We start from the raw sequence: 696 nt of genomic DNA, 5'->3' as shown, positions 1-696 counted from the left end.
GTTTAAAACAATTTAAATTCAAAAATAGTAATTTCAAAAATAGAATACATTGCAAGATTGGTCTTTGGTCATTTGCATCATTTTCTTCCTTTATTTTCCATTTTATCTTCAGCTTTCTTTCCAGGGCTGCTGTTTTGTGGTCTCCAGCAAGAATCTTTCCCTCTCTGGGTTTCTATTTCATCTGTAAATTGAAGGAGTTGGTTTGGCTGATCCAAAACCCCATTTTATTTTTCTACACATCTGCTGCGCCTGACTTAACAAGCGAAGATGTGACCTGAGCGGAAGTGAAACGCGTGAAGGTGAAAGTCAGCTGGATCCTTTATCCCTCCCAGGGCGATTGCCTGGAGCTGATGGCCACAGACCCTCCAGCTGTCTCGGCGCCTCGCTTGGCTTACCTATCAGTCGCAGTCTAGGGATAACACAGCGTCACGCTCCGCGGTTACCATGGCGATCCGCGTGCTGATGTGGCCTCTGTTGCCCCCTAGCGGACACCCATGACACCTGCAGCTCTGTCATTTCTGGGCAGCTCTGTCTAGGGAAGTGGCTCGTGAACTGGCCCCTCTATTGCTAGACCTTGTCCTGAGCCTTGGTTTCAGCGGGCTTGTTCCCCACCCCGCCTCTCCAACCATTCTGCCTTCTCTGCCCTAGGGCCAGGCTTCTCTGGCTTTGTCGCCCAGACCCAATAGCCCTAACCAC

This window comes from Pteropus vampyrus, unplaced genomic scaffold (genome assembly GCF_000151845.1).
Source record: "Pteropus vampyrus isolate Shadow unplaced genomic scaffold, Pvam_2.0 Scaffold394, whole genome shotgun sequence".
Lineage (NCBI taxonomy): Eukaryota > Metazoa > Chordata > Mammalia > Chiroptera > Pteropodidae > Pteropus > Pteropus vampyrus.
The sequence above is the reverse complement of the archived record's forward strand: the minus strand, read 5'-3'. Positions refer to the sequence as shown.